Source organism: Topomyia yanbarensis, chromosome 2, assembly GCF_030247195.1.
Source record: "Topomyia yanbarensis strain Yona2022 chromosome 2, ASM3024719v1, whole genome shotgun sequence".
Classification (NCBI taxonomy): domain Eukaryota; kingdom Metazoa; phylum Arthropoda; class Insecta; order Diptera; family Culicidae; genus Topomyia; species Topomyia yanbarensis.
The window spans coordinates 300,037,189-300,053,071 of NC_080671.1; the positions used below are offsets into that span (position 1 = coordinate 300,037,189).

The 15,883-nt window shown below is 35.5% G+C and overlaps 1 protein-coding gene across 4 annotated transcripts in view; it reads right to left on the reverse strand.

The window, feature by feature from the left end:
* LOC131683355 (uncharacterized) overlaps window positions 1-10,508 on the reverse strand; it is a 67,588-nt gene extending 57,080 nt beyond the window's left edge. Inside the window, exons 1-3 of one of the 4 annotated variants that reach the window (XM_058965266.1) lie at window positions 10,090-10,508; window positions 9,284-9,380; window positions 8,869-9,217 (exon numbers count right to left, since the gene is read on the reverse strand). The gene's annotated coding sequence lies outside the window, so the exon portion shown is untranslated. Of the gene's footprint in view, window positions 1-8,868; window positions 9,453-10,089 lie in introns of all 4 variants that reach the window. The other 3 variants (XM_058965264.1, XM_058965265.1, XM_058965267.1) reach the window with 3 other exon arrangements.
* Between the last annotated feature and the right edge of the window lie 5,375 nt (window positions 10,509-15,883).

Sequence of the window (15,883 nt, forward strand, 5' to 3'; positions counted from 1 at the left end):
GATACATGCGTTGCACATCTAATTTTTTGAAATGGTTCAAAATTTCGAGTAGGTAATTACCCACTCAATTATTTTCGAGTGGGTAGTACTACCCATACTACCCACGCTTTCCGCCGGCCCTGCTACAATTCTTCCTGAAGTATACCAACAGTTAGATAGAAGTTGTCCAGGATATGCTGAAAAACTTTGCCGAAGGATGCATGGTGCTAGAATGTCTCTACAACAAGTTATAGCTGTTCAAAGTTCGATAGATCGAATTAATTGCCAAAAATCATTTTTTTTGCTAACACTGCGGGTATACCAATGATATTTCGTATAGCATACCAAAATAACATCATATACTTTAGATTTACCACATTGGATGAATTATTCAAAAGCCTCAGCTCAATTTCATGGGCGTAGGTAGTTTCGCAATAGAGTTCTATGCAAATGATTTCACTCACACTACTTGGGGGTTTGTTTTCCTCCAGCTGTCATATATAAAACTGTCAGCCAATTTAAGCATTTGAATTAGCTCTAGTAAAGTATTTATAATGGTGTTGTAATGCTCTATGTCGCTGTAAAACTTATTCGGGGGACGTACAATTCCGGTTGGTCATATTCCATCATGAAAATAATCCGACCGAAAAGTTATTTTCGATTTGTTTTCCTCCATTTGTGACAGGTGGAGGAAAACAAACCGTTGAACACACTAATACTCTATAGGGTGGAGTCATTTTGCCCCACCCTGATGCCCATGCTTCTTGAATTGCTGTTCTCACTTCAGTGCTGTATCGAATTGTCGCCGTTTTGCAAATGGACGCTGAAACAAAATATTCCAAATGTTCTCTACTGGGATTAGATCAAGGCAGATAGCAGACCATTCCAAGAAATCGATGTTTCGTGATTTGAAAAAAGATTTTGTTCGTTTTGTAGAATGTTTTGCCAAAATCAAAAAGGACATTCTCAATGAGTTTTATATGCTTTGCTAAAGTCAGCTTATGTGTTGTAATGCAAATTGAAGTCTAGTTGTGATGTTCAAATGTTACCCAAATAACGATAGAGCCTCACTGAAACTTTCGAGAATGACATACCTATCTCTGGCCCTCGTTCAAGATCCTTCTTTGAATTCGGTTAAATGCAGATATTTTTCGTCATTTTTTCAGGAATATTGTACAAACCTTACTCAAGTCACTGCAAAAGAATGTTCCTGTTTTCTTGCAAAAATGGACAAATTTGCCGAGTATTACCCTGGAGCAATAGCGTTAGTGGCAGTGTCGTCTTTACACATGGACCTACTCAGTGGCGTCTCCTAGAAATAATGATGAAGAAATAACTATTCAAAAATAGTAAGGGACTTGGTACCTTCAGCAAAGTTGTTGATGTCATATTATACAACTTTGTTGGAAATATGAAGGTTACACAAATGCAATGAGATATAACATGATACTTAAGAAATTTCCTCAAACGAGTTTTTTTTAATAAAACTTTTTATTGTAAGTTTCAGAGACTACCTTGAATAGAATGTGGATTTTATTGTTTATACACAGCAGAAGAGATTTATCAATTACAGTAATATCAGAATAACTTGTTTTAAAGCTTTTCTGTCATATACAGTCTAATATATTTCGATATTATGAAAACACGGAGTATTCATGTTTTCAACAAAATTAGTCATGGAATGTCTTCAACAAAGTTTTTTTTTTATTTTAAGTATAGAGGCCTTAGGGTCCTACGGGTCTTCCGGTTCTTTTTTTCAGGTTGTAAAAATTTCTAGCCTTATGTACGGGGATTGGGAATCGAACCATGATGTGCTGCGTACACCTTGTCGACTTACCGCTACGCTTTTCCCGCCCAATTCAATAAAGTTTTATAAAATAGCATTTTCGAAAACTTTACTGAAACCATTAAATCTCGAACTTCTTTTGTTTGAAGAATAAATTCTTTATATGGGGTAATTTCGGGAGAGATGCCGCGTCGGATGAGATGCCGCATTTTCTATATCTCGTATAAAGGACCACTTTTATACGTTAATATAATATTGTGAGATTGTCCTTCGAAGAATTACAACACTGGAGATGTAAACTCACGACAAAATATCGTCGTGCGGCATCTCTCCCATACAATTGGGAGAGATGCTGCATCAAAATTGCGGGTGAGATGTCGCACTCGATGGCGGAGGATACGCAGCCAAAATGTATTTTTTTCACCTCGGAATGTCATTAAATGATCATTTGCGTCAGGTATAGGTTATTAATAAGGTATATCCACAAACTAACGGACCTAACACAGTGACATATAGGAATATGAGTCTATTTATCTATATATTTAAACGGGCGATATGTATCTAAGTATTAGTTACTTCGGTCGATTCTTAAAAGTTTCAGGCGCTAATTTTAGTGAACGCATTGATTTCTAGTGATGTCAATCTTGGGATAAAAATGAAACATAAAAAGAAACCATAAAAGGGAAAAAAAGAAACAACCAAAAACAGCTTTTAAGGAACCCCTACCAACACATATATATATATATATATATATATATATATATATATATATATATATATATATATATATATATATATATATATATATATATATATATATATATATATATATATATATATATATATATATATATATATATATATATATATATATATATATATATATATATATATATATATATATATATATATATATATATATATATATATATATATATATATATATATATATATATATCGCTCGCACAAACATATAAATAAATAGAACTTTTAATGTAGTTACTCCAACTTAACCGTTACACAAGTTTGCAAAAGAAAAATATTTTTGAAACGTTAAATAAAAAAATGTTTCTAGAAATGGTATTACCCGATTAAAAAAAAGGTGCTGGCCGATTTATAGGTTCAATCAAACTTCATGAAACTCATCTGAAGATCCCTAATCACAAAAACATCAACGCTATCTAAAAATACTTTTGTTCACCAGTTTGTGACCACCCGCACATGCGGCATCTCTTCCGCATTGACCTTTCTTTAAAAATGTTCATGGTTTATATATATACAGTTATACAGGTCGGACTCGATTATCCGGGGATTTCAAAAAAATCTCACCCCTGATAATCGAATCAAACTTTTTTTTTGTTATTTAATGAATTTGAGCTTCATTCGCGAAGAAATTGGAAATACAATGGTCAGGGTAAATTTTCCTATTATGGTGAATGTACCTATTTCGTCCCTAGTCGATTTTTCAGAATTTTAAGGTGCGATTTGTACTTTCAGATGGTTTTCATATATTATTCATATTAGTAACGAGTTAACGGTATGTATCAGTTATTTATAGCTATTTGTGCAAGAATTCTACGACAGACTTTAATATTGTGTATCTTTTGCAATACAGATCAAGCTCGATTACCCGTGGTAAATGATGCAACTACTCGTATACTAGGAAAAAAAAGTAAGTGGTAAGCTGGGGGTAGTGTGTTTCTTGGCTCCAGTTTAATTTAAGAAGTGGTGCCACATAGCTTATTTTAACCCTCATTCGTAGTCTGCTACAAAAAAACCCTCATTCTAGTTGGGCATCCACAAAGAGATCCTTGTCCTTGTCTTTGTAGCATCATTTAGTTCTATGCTATATTTCACCCTAAGGAGGAAAATTTGGTAAAAACCAAAATTTCTCACTAGGGTGAAAATTTGTTGGTAAAACCAGTCTTTGTACAGGAGGGCACAAATCCTTATTTCATACTCAATTGCGTTTCGGCTTCGCCTCATCAGAAACCGACACTAACTTATTGTCGGAATAGATTAGCGCCAGCTTGACGCAAATCCCTTAAAACTAAAACACACTTTGGGTTTCAATCGAACGACTGATCAAACGTGATGTCCCGTTCGAGCAGAAGTTCTGTTTATGCCGATGAGACACAGTGAAGCCGAAACTTGTCTTGGCTTAGCAGGCCTATGCGAAAGAACTATGCTATATTTCACCCTGAGGAGGAGAATTTGGTAAAAACCAAAATTTCTCACAAGGGTGAAAATTTGTTGGTAAAACCAGTCTTTGTACAGGAGGGCACAAATCCTTATTTCATACTCAATTGCGTTTCGGCTTCGCCTCATCAGAAACCGACACTAACTTATTGTCGGAATAGATTAGCGCCAGCTTGACGCAAATCCCTTAAAACTAAAACACACTTTGTATACTATTCGGTCATGTAGATTTTTTACTTAGCTATTGACACATTCCGCGGGCTTGTACACCAGAAAAAGGTTTTTTTGTCTTATTTTGGTATCACAATATTTTTTCTTCGATTCGGTAGTGTTTAAACCATTGAAAAGTTATGTAATCCAACTATTGACATTTCGACAAATAGTTGTAAAATATATAGAAAAATAAGTTAAATTTCATGGAAAATGGCTCCTGAATTATTGACTTCTAAGAAAAGCTCTATTTCATGAAACTATTATTGAAATTTTTATCTGTTTAAAGGAATTTGTTCGTCATTGAGTGTAGAACAATAAAACTAGAAAGATTTTTTTTTATTTGACCACTAATACTTCTTGAACTAATAGAAGTTTTGGTTGTTTCTGCGTTGTAACGTCACGAAAAATGCCTATTTTTAAATTTTAATGAAAAACTGAAATTTTGTTCAAATTTATATTCCGGATTCTCTTTGTATTCAAAAATACTTTTCTAAAAAGTCTACAATTTCTTTTATTGGATGTGTGGAACTAATGTTAGAACAGGATACACTTTGCGTTGTAACGTCACGTAATTTAACTTTTATCAGACGCTTGAATGATTTATCAGATATAGTGTCAAATTGTACTTCGTAGGGTTTAATGAAACGGTTTCAAGTTGTTTCGTAAACAGGAAATTATACTAGCGTGATATTCATAAATTCAGAATGTATATCCTTAAGTGCTTAAGGGGTTATATGCCATCGACACATTCTTTCGTGACGTTACAACGATTTGACCAACCTTCATTCTCTAAACCTGTTATAACTTTTTCAAATGAACTCCTTCATCAAACCTAATTGTAGATTCAGAAAATAAACAAAAATGTATATAAGATTTTATCTACAACACTGGAGGAGGTATTTTTAATAAACGATTGAACAACTTCACATTATATTTATTTAAAAGTCCACCTACACTGTACTCTCCTAAACTACGTTGCTGTTAGCATGATTCAATAACGTAGCTGCTTTGACGATGTATTTGGGCTTGTGACGGAAGAATTGGTTAGTTACTAACTGACGGTACGTGCGACTACAACGGAAGTTGCGGACAACTTTATAACTGGCGTCTCTTCGATGATGGCGAAGTGTGGAATGTTTGATTGCTGGGAGGAAAAATATTTAGCGAACGTACTATTATTCATGGCTAAATACTAACCCGAGAACAAAGTTTGGAAATTCCCTCACAATCTTCCATCGCATGTCCTGGACTACGTTGCTGTTAGCGGAGCGTACCATATGACAATCATGCTAACAGCAACGTAGTCCAGGACATGCGATGGAAGATTGTGAGGGAATTTCCTAACTTTGTTCTCGGGTTAGTATTTAGCCATGAATAATAGTACGTTCGCTAAATATTTTTCCTCCCAGCAATCAAACATTCCACACTTCACCATCATCGAAGAGACGCCAGTTATAAAGTTGTCCGCAACTTCCGTTGTAGTCGCACGTACCGTCAGTTAGTAACTAACCAATTCTTCCGTCACAAGCCCAAATACATCGTCAAAGCAGCTACGTTATTGAAATGCCTGAGAAATCCAATATAGACGGGTATCTATTTGAATTTACCGGAAGTTGTAAAAACATAATTGGGTTACAGAGACCTATCTGAGTGACCGCACTAAATCGTCTCAATTGCTTAGAGTCGGATAAAAAGGGTTTAGCACATTTCAAATGAGCACAAAAAAGATAGATGAGGAAGTGTTGGTGTTTGGATACATTTAAAAACCCGTCGAATTGACGATTGGACGTAACACATTTTCTTTAGTAACATCACGACGATGTGACGTGTTCCTTTTCTCTGAATCGTTGCAACTATAATATATACAATATTTCAGTGCACTTAGCACTATCGATTGTCTGGCGCTTAAATTGTGCTCGCTTTGTCGAATAAATCCACTTGCTTTAGCCCAATAATACAAATATCGCACTATAAACTCGGATCGGGAAACTGATTCCTTACCAAATTAAACAAAGCTAAACTGCCAGTTTATTTTTGTTTGTGAAATATGTGATAAAAGCTGCTATTCTGGCTCCGTTAAACCACCATATTGAGCCTTGTCAAATAAATAAATGGCTCAAATCTATCCACGACAGATATGAAAAAAAAATCTTGGTTTGATCAATTATTTCTGCTATACAATAAAAAATAAACTGTAGCGTGATTTTTCGACAACCCCATATTGTTATTCGAGTAAATTATCATTAAAACGGCTAAATGTGATAAATATTTAAAATTTTACTCAAAACAATAACACCAGCGTAACTAACAGAGTTATAGGAAAGTTGAAGGTTTCCGTGACGTTACAACGCAATGAGATATCGCTTTTCTGAAAAAGGAGCGTTGTAACGTCACCAAAGTTAAATGATGCTTAATAAGAAACAAAACAATAAAAAATATATTTAATGACACCTAGTTATTCGTATGCTATTTAGAAATACATCATAGAAGATTTGTTCTTGATAAAAATCTTATAGAGCAGATATTTTGACTTTTATAGAAATACGTTGAAAGTTCTAATTTGTGACGCGTTGTAACGTCACGTTACATTATCGGTTATAAAACAATCCTCTTCCAGTATTTAGTGAAATTTTGTCTACTTTCCGAATCTGTAATAAGTTTTGATGTAGGCGGTCATTTGATAAAGTTATAACATATTAATGGAATGAAGAATCGTCAAATCGTTGTTACGTCACGAAAGAATGTGTCTATTATTCTCAACGCAGTCAGTGGCCGAATTTCAGTGGAAAAGTTGGTTGACTGTAAGACTAGAAACTATGCGAAATTATCAAGTCTAGAAAATTAACCATCAATGAAGTAGCCTCAATTGTTCATCTATAGATCTATAGATAAATATTTAATTAATTTATTATCCAATCAAACCAATCAGTTCGCAATAATTTGATTTGGCAATTAAAACCCGATGGTAGTAAATTATGATTCTACTGGAGATGATTTTTATTTCTCTTACACATCGTTTGGCCATACTTAACACGGGTTCGATTCAACATGAGGAAAAATACAGTTCCAGTACCATTTCACACGGATTTATGAACAATGACGAGGTTCGCGTTCGAATCTCGCCTTATACACCTAAAACGATATCTAGCTGGTATTTAGTAATCTTTCGTTTCATGATAATATACAGTTACGAGTAGGTGCTATAGATAATTAAATCTGTTTAAGGTATTTTACAGCTATAATATATAACTGCAATGCTCACAATATACTGGTTACGAGATACTAGTATTTTCCACTATCATTTCTGTAACGGTCAGTATCTGCTACATATGCTCATTTATAAAGTTTCATGATCATGTTTTTTCCTCCAACAATCTTTTTTGAATTGATAACACAAATCGTGGTAACATCGAAGGGAAAAAAAATGCATATAGTGTGATTTTTTAAATAGGCAATAGAGTAATTCACATGTTCATAGCAAAGCTCTTTATAACGTGCAATGGCTATGCATTGAATAGCAATCTGAAGGCTGATTGAAGATGGATGTGAAAGCATAAGCCAATGATCCAGTTTGTATTGCATGCTTAGTAAATAGCGAAAATGACTGATTGATTTAATTTAAACCGACCTCCAGCTCAATAACAACTAATAACTAATTTGCAATAGTTTCAGACGCACTGTAACTAGATAAAATTACCTCCATCCAACAACAATCTGTGCCCTAAATGATTACAGCATAAAATAATACGCATTGGGATCTTCATCACATTATTTTCCGGTATCCTGAGAAATAATCAATCTTTCTGTGAAAGCATTCCTGTTCGATGAGGCAAAAGTTCGCTAATACAAGTTTACAGGGTTAGCACGTAATATGCGACGAAAAACAGAAATAGTGGAAATAATGAAAAACAGCAACTTCTACAGTATAGTTACTATATTCATAGTTAGGCGGAGACACTGAGCGGAGCCAATTGAACATGTCAAATGCCGGAGCCAATCGATCATGACGTCACATAACATGTTTTCTTTGGATGTATATGGAAAAAAGTACTGTGATTATGGTAATAACTATTTTACTCTTATCTGGTGTTATCGAGTGTAGAGAAACGAAAAGAGCCATTTTTTCTATAGCAAGAAGAGATATTCGCACAAGTATAAAATCATATAATCAGACCTTCGAATTGGTTTTTCTACTCGTGCATGTAAAGTTCTTACTCACGACGACAATGAAATTATTGTCGCGCTTACAAAAAAATCTCACATTGCGGGCGTCTGAAAGGCGCATCAAATATAGCCGCAGTTGCTCCGCAAGCCGATTTCATTGGAGCCACTAGACAATGAGCCAGTCGAACATAAGCGAACTATAGGAGAGATAATCAGTCTCTATTGAAAATGAATGTAGAGGATCTTCTCATGCAATGTTTGTTTATTTTTCTGGAGGCTTTGTGCTTTTCAAAAGCTTCAAAGAAAAAGCTGCCAATGAATTTATATAGGCGGCTGTCACGCGCCTATCTGGATTGAGCTGCCATATGATCGCATATCGAGCGATTATCCTGAAAAGCACAATATTAAGCTAGAGCTTAAACAATTACATGGGATGCCAGTGTTTTCTTCCTGAAATAAGCTGCCAGTTTTCTGGCTTTTGTGTCCGCCTAACTCTTAATATAGTAACTCTATTCTACAGTTCTTACCATCGATGGCGAAATTTAACACAAACACACGCGGGCCTGACGGGAATCAAGCGTCATCGGATTTCACTTGGTACGCGTAAACATACATTCCTTTACAATGCTCCATCGGCATTGAAGTTGACCTGGTACTGGGCGAAACTTTATCGTTGCTGTTTGAAGTTCCAATTCAACCCAGTTGGCTTGACTCAAACAGGTTCTCACGGGAAGAGCGCTGTCTTCTCCCAGATCTCCTTCACGCCTTGAACATGTTTATACATATAACCGTGGCGTTGTTCTCTTCTCTACTGTACAGGTTCAAACGTTTTTCATGTTGGTTAAAGATATACTTATTTTGCCATCTAGGTAGAGACTGGTTCCATGATGGGAGAGTTTTATTATTCGTTTTATGCTGTTATCTCGTGCGAATCTTATATACCTATGTTGCTGGAGTCAGTTACGTGGCAGATTCACGGGGTGTCCAAAGAAAAGTACTTCCTAATTCCAGAAGTCCGAACCGACCAATACCACCGCACCTACAGATTTTTTTTGGATGATGAGCCGAAGTTTAGCAACTGTACAACTGGATGATCGACGATTGTCTTGATCTAATTTGGATAGATTATCTCACGGAACATAGGAACATGCGATTATGGACAATAAAGTTGTATTAGTTTTCAAAACATATTCTACCTAACATCCGAGTAATTTTGCAATTTCATGGATTCTCATGGATGTTCGATTTGTATCAAAGTAGCAGAAATAAACATATAATCGTTTATTTTTATTCTATCTGCACTTTGGTGTCCGATTACATATTCCCACAAAAGTTAAAGAAGTTTTGTGAAACTTGACCTTCTATTTCGACTTCGCAATCGATTCGTATGTACGTACGGAACTAATACCGTTTTTCATTGAAAAGCCCGGAGCAGTGGATTGCACTGGAGTTGCATTTTCCAGCAGAAGAGAAGCCCACTGGGCGTGTTTCATTTCCACTTCTGCTAAAAAGCGCAACACTAATGCAATCCACTGTCTCAGAGTTTTTCAATGAAAAGCGGCATAATGCTACATAGTAACTGAGACTAAAAAGCCTTTTTTGTTAACTACTACTGACAAACTGAGATCAGTGCCCTCCGTATTACCAGATATAGGCTCGATAGTTATTATTTTGCGAAATTACTTTGAATTTCGAAAAAAGAAATATGAAATGTTCGAGTAATTCCCTCCAACATGTGAAATATGTACCTTCATTTACATCGCTACACTGTAATTATTCATAACAAACAAAAAGACATAATGTGAAATCCATATTTTGTTCCAAAACTTTAAGCCTTTAAGTAACTTTAAGTGTATCATTTAGCATAATTTCATCAAAGGTTCCAACAAGACAGTTATTTCAACAACTCATATGAAGAGGTTTTACCAAAATGACACTATTTTTAACTGTTTAAAATAGTATTTCTAATACATTCACTTATTAAAGTTTTATCACATTTTTCCAATATTGCTCAACGTGTCCACCAACGACTTGAACTACCAGCACAACAGCATCATAATAAAACAGTAACGGTCGCAATTTCAAAACTGTCGCTAAAAGCCACCAAAACCGACGCAATTCAAGTGGCAGCCTCCGCGCAACTGGTTCAACGCTTGCGGCCTCATTCGATGGGTTCAAACTTCAGACTGATGAGGTGTGAAGACAGAACGAGCAACGAAATGAGCATAGAACAACTTGAAGGTATTTAATTCAAAAAAGCATTATAGCATAACGCTTCACTGTTACACCTGAATGTGTTAGTGAGATCATAAATCAGGTAAAGTAACGAAAGCTTATCGTACATAAATAGCAGGTACCGGCTATCAATTATTTCTTTTTCTTTTCAAATGTAAGGCTATGATTTATCCCGAATATCGAAGGCGCATCCTTGTATCTACATTCTTGATCCGTACAATTCATAGATAATTATTTAATTTTTGCGTGCCGCAACTTGGTGCGGTAATAGTAAATTGTGTTTTTCGCAACACTGTCATTGGTAATCGTAGGAGAACGAAACTCTATTTCCGATTGCTGACTCGACAATCAATTGGCTCAAAAGCCAACTGTCAAAATTCACTGCGGGGAGAATTCCGGACGAACAGTTAATCGCCCAGCAAAGCCGCTAATAGCAAACAAAAGAGAAATGTGATTGGGTAATAGAGGTTTCTCCAGAATTTCTTCCTAAAGTGAATTTTGACATTTGGCTTTTATATGTTTGGCGAGAATTATCATTCCCGCACTCATTGTAAGGTGCACCGAATGTCATGTTGCTTTTGCAAAAGTCTGAGAAGAAACTGAGTCAGGTTCGAACCTCAATTTCTGTCAAAATGCATAAACTTACAACGATTGAGGCTCCAACATGGCTCTGCTTCAGATTCTAGCAGAAACGGAATCAGTGGCTCTCAACCTGTGGTCCGCGGAACCCTAGCAGACTTGAAGTAGTACCTGAGTGTCTGGATGGATATTGAAATTTTGAACGTAACAAACTGATAATAATACATTGATAGCATCAAGCGGAGGGGTTTCACATAAAACCAGGGGGATTTTAAAGAGCTCCGGGGTACGACGAAGGTTTAGAACCACTGGTTAAAGCTACATATAAGACATTGAGATAGAGTGTGGACAAGACGAATTTGACGTATCCGAACTAGCATTTGGACTAAACTAATTTTAATCACTGAATAATATTTTGGTTCAAAAAAGCAATAAAATGGTGTTTGTTATTTAAAATTAAAAGTATGCTCATAACCACTGCTGGATTTTCACAATCGAAATACAAATAGGTCTGAAGGCTGACCCTGCAGCACTTCAAAAAAATTCCCTAGTTAAATTATTGTTTACTAATGAAATCAGTTCAGCGAGAAAATAGTACACCTGTTGTTGATCAAAATCTTATTTACAGAAATACACGTCGTACATTTAACCAGACATGCAGAACATGGCCAAGATCAACCATATCAATCGGATCTGTTTGCTGGTAACACAATCGAATCTTTGGTCAAACTTTACATAGTATGAGAACCAGAGTTAAAAATAATCGAAGCTCTTTTTTGACGACTGAAAATGAACCTGTTGCGACTCACGGTGAATAGAAAAAATATTCATTCAACTATCCATCTTATTCATTCAGTTGAATATCGTACAATATATTCATTACACTAATTGAGTACTTTACGCTGACGTCACACATGAATTGAGTGTTCATTTTTGACAGTTCGCTTGTACTGTTTACATGGACTTAGAAAAAATCTTTGCGATTTTCTTCGAGCGAATCTAGTCGTCTACAAATTTTTCTAAGTCCATGTAAACAGTACAAGCGAACTGTCAAAAAAGTGAGGTTAACTGTGCCAGTAAAGAACCTAATTATCTATAGGAAAATGTTTTCAAATGCCGATAAAGCATATGAAACAACAATCATTATCGCTTACATTGTGCCAGAGCCTACTTAGATGCGTTTGATTCGTTGCTGCACGGTCGCTTCGTGTAATAATCGGAGCCGAATGAAAATCTGCATGGATGAATGGGCGGTTTGTTCGTTTGACGTTTTCAGCTGCGTAACTGAATATTGAAAATGAATGCGGCTGAATATGATCAATTTTCATTCAATGAATTTGAAAACTCTGATGAGAACGGATTTGATGACATTCTGATGAAGGATTCTAGAAGGGTTTATTTAACCTATCTATCCGATAATTCCTGCAATATTCAGCCTTATTCACTAATGAGGAATTGGAAAAATCCAACACTTTTTAAACAACTATGAGACATTAGCACATTGCTAGCTGAAAAAACTTCTGATTTCACCAGATCCGATAAAAAATCAAAAACACATTACAAGGCGATTTGATTTAAAAGATTACACTTGAGTGCTTGAACATGCCAAGCTTTCTTCTTTGTGGGATGTTCTTCACTGGTTGTCAATTTTCCAATATTCTCTTGTCCAGAGTCTGCTAAGAGAGCTCTAATCCTTAATCATTTCACGGAGTTGGCAGAAAAATGGAAAAAAAGGGATCATGTCTCCCCTACGCACAGTGCAAAAACACGCGATTAATTATTTACACAAAAACGGTCAAGTTTAGATCAATAATGTATTCTGAAAGTTTTATCAGTATTTCAAGACCTTTCTTCTGGTTTAGTACATTGAGTGATTAATCTCCCTAAAAGTGAGCTATTTTTATTATTTTTTTAAATGTATAGATAATGAGATAATATGTTCTGCAATGTTGTAGAGCTACTTTTTGCGAACAACTTTGCTTAAGAGTCCAAAATTGTATATTCAATACTTGTGAAGTTATAGTGCCTTGTTTGTGGATGACCCCTTAAAATATTTTTTTAATATAACTTTTTTGGTATCGTACCTATGAGTTTAGAATGTTCTACAAAGTTATTTGCGTCAATGCCACCCGCAACTCTTTATAAGAACGTTTTGTTCTAGCTCTTCTATCGTCGAAGTTATTTAGCAATTTTTGAAAAAATAGAGCTATTTCCAATGGCAATAACTTTTGAACGGGCAAAAACGGGCAACCAGCTATAGTTATAAACATTAGTACAACAAATGAACTACAAAATCCAATTTATTTCATTTGTCTACTGTTGTCTCCGGTTCTGTTATGGGCGGTTTAGGAAGTGCTTTCCGCTGCTTAGTATGCATTTTTCATTAAGTGGAATTGTTCATCTGTTCCTCGCTGGATTCTCTTTTTACGTATGCGTGTGCAGGAAAGAAATTGAGAGAGAGAGAGAAAGAGAGGGAGAGAGAGAGAACAAGAGAGAGAGAGAGAGAGAATGAAAGAGAGAGAAAAAGAGAGATTGGAGAGGACTCGGATGACATTTTCCTGCACACCATCAGCATTCGTTGATTAAATCGGAGATGCATTTTACACCACCACGACGAGCCAGACGCCGAATGGCGGATTTGGCGATTCCCTGGATTTTATCACGAAGAACCTTGCGATGACGCTTGGTACGGGAACGCAAACATGATACCGCTTATTGTACCGTCCGAACGAGCATGTTGCTCATGTGGTAAGCGAGCACCAATAATTTCATAAAGTGGTGAATAACGACGCCGGCTACGTCCAATGCTATTCTACCGGGGAAGGAAAGGAATGTTAGTTCGACACTCGCTGTTGATTGAGACCTAGACTACTTCTGCATCTTAACGAGCATCACGAGAAAGGAATTATGTTGGTAGGAAAGGGAAATGATCAGGATGTATGATCTTGGCAATATGTACGAAAGTCACTCGCAATCAATTTCCGTGAATTTCAAACGAACATCTTGAACTCCAGACACCGGCCATGGGGAGTGTTGCTTCTTATTTACACCTCAATGGTCATTTATTCGGCTACTTTTATCTTCGTGAATGTGTATATATAACGAATACTAATTCCTTTGAAGCGAACGGCTGTGAAATGTTTCGCATCGAGCCGCAACATCATTCTAAGAATTTTTTGCCGGTAAGAGAGGCTTACTATACAGTTCAGCTCTCTCTCATTTTCATGAGATTGCGATAACCTAGCAGAAAACATCCTAAAACAATCCTAAACTAAAATGCATGTCAAATTACTTACTTTTGGCTTTACTACCAATAATCTTCAAAGGTTCACTTCGCAACTTTTTGAAACAAATCAAAACTGAAACTGCTCTAACATAAATCAACCTCTCCGCCCACCAAAACTAAAAACCCTGAATCTCTCTGGTTCGCCATCTCTATAGTTTGTTTACCATTTATCTGACAGTGTCATTTCAATCGACTATTCAAATATCTAGGGGTTACATACCTTTTTACGGGAAAAATGTCAAGAAAAATGGTTTGAATATACGTAAAGGCATAAAGCAATGATTTAATTACATCAAACTTACAATATTTTGGTAGCAAATTTTTCAGTGAAAAAAATAAGCATAAGTTTATAAAAATATATTGATAATTGGTGGAGTTATGGCTTTCTCCTAGAAACCCTTTTTTATGTAAGAAGTTTGCGGTGATCACGATTTAAAATCAATAGATCAACCAAAATCACAAAACTCAAAAAATTCCACTAGTATTCCTAGTACTTTAATGATTAGTTGAATAAATAATATTGGGCCCTATTCTCACAGTCACGTCAATTGGTGACTAGAAGGAACTTTTCTTTTAGTCACTAAGTGACGTCACTGTGAGAATAGGGCCCATTATTTCCTGCATTAACCTTTTTCCTAAAAAGTCGCTGTTTTCAGCTCTAAAATTTGCACTAAAAATTCTCATCCACGAAACAAAAATTTATGAAGAAAAAAAGGAATTGTTAAGGTACGAGAAAAATTAATTACGATCAATTAAAAAAAAATTGAAGAAAATCGGTTGCGTGGTTTTGTGGCAATCGTGATCACGGAAAAACCATTTTTTGAAAAACGACATGTCGAGATAATCGAGTTTAAAATTTTACCACTGCTCTTGGTAGACGAAGAGCGCTTGGAAACGCTGTAACTTTCGATCTATTTCTCGGATCTTTAAAAAAATTGGGAAAATAATCTCAAGGAGTTGTTTTTTTAGATAAAGTAATAAACAAAGTTCGATTTTTTGAAAAATAAAAAGGTAAGTAACCCCACGTAACCCCTTAAGGGAGTTTGCCAGTGCCGTTTGCATATTTATGATAAAAAAGTATTCAAAAGAATTTACTCGGATTTGACTTGATTCGTCTGCTAAAGTCCTTCAAACGTTTTATCATGAGGCTGACAAAATTGGGGTTTGCTAAAATCGGGTTTTTAAATGTATTGGTAATTCATATAACGCATTATATATTTTCTCTAAATAATTTGAATTATTATTTTAAAAAAATAATCTAGCAGATCCGTAGAGGAACCCGGAGCTTTTCGCACCTACCTAAGCAAATCTTCCTTTTAGGTGGATAGATGTGAAAGAATTTATCGGTCAGAGGTTCTAATTGTTAGTTTGAAGCTACATTTTGGAACTATAAAAAATTCAAAAACTGAATGGCGGTTGATGGAATTGGCGGTCCGAATTAC